Here is a 1,190-nt window from a genome sequence, read left to right on the forward strand (position 1 = left end):
TCTGAACTGAGCGCTGATAACAACTTGGGTTGTCCTTGTCCTCTTTAGTCCGGATGACATGGCGTCCCAGTTTTCCAAAAAGAACTTGAAATTTTGAATCGTCTGACCACAGAACAGTTTTCCACTTTGCCACAGTCCATTTTAAATGAGCCTTGGCCCAGAGAAGATGCCTGCGCTTCTGGATCATGTTTAGATATGGCTTCTTTTTTGACCTATAGAGTTTTAGCCTGCAACGGTGAATGGCATGGTGGATTGTGTTCACCGACAATGTTTTCTGGAAGTATTCCTGAGCCCATGTTGTGATTTCCATTACAGTAGCATTCCTGTATGTGATGCAGTGCCGTCTAAGGGCCCGAAGATCACGGGCATCCAGTATGGTTTTCTGGCCTTGACCCTTACGCATATAGATTGTTCCAGATTCTCTGAATCTTTGGATGAGATTATGCACTGTAGATGATGATAACTTCAAACTCTTTGCAATTTTTCTCTGAGAAACTCCTTTCTGATATTGCTCCACTATTTTTCGCCGCAGCATTGGGGGAATTGGTGATCCTCTTCCCATCTTGACTTCTGAGAGACACTGCCACTCTGAGAGGCTCTTTTTATTGCCAATCATGTTGCCAGTTGAAATCTCATGAAATCCAAAATGAGCCAATATTTGGCATGACATTTCAAAATGTCTCACTTTCAACATTTGATATGTTATCTATATTCTATTGTGAATAAAATATAAGTTTATGAGATTTGTAAATTATTGCATTCCTTTTTTATTCACAATTTGTACAGTGTCCCAACTTTTTTTGGAATCGGGTTTGTATTATAGTAGTGCCTTGAAGAAATAAACTTTAAAAAAATAAGCAGCTTTGAGCGTTTTTGACCACGGCACAAAAAAGCATTTACAAAAATCACATTTACATTTATTCATTTGGCAGACACTTTTAGATGCAAACAGGAGATTTAAGCTGGTTTTGCTTGTGGGTGAAACATCTTGAACATAAAATAAAGAAATTAACAACATATTCAAAAGAGAACAATAAAAAATAAATATAAAAACTTAAATCAAGCCAAAATGTTTTGGTTATACTACAATCACAATAAAAGGGCAGCTGTTTCTTCAAGACCACAAAATGAGCAAATTTCATCAACATCAAATTCCAAGCTCCATTCGTTTTGGCCCTAACGGCCTTCCA

Source organism: Onychostoma macrolepis, chromosome 09, assembly GCF_012432095.1.
Source record: "Onychostoma macrolepis isolate SWU-2019 chromosome 09, ASM1243209v1, whole genome shotgun sequence".
In the NCBI taxonomy this organism is placed as follows: Eukaryota; Metazoa; Chordata; class Actinopteri; order Cypriniformes; family Cyprinidae; genus Onychostoma; species Onychostoma macrolepis.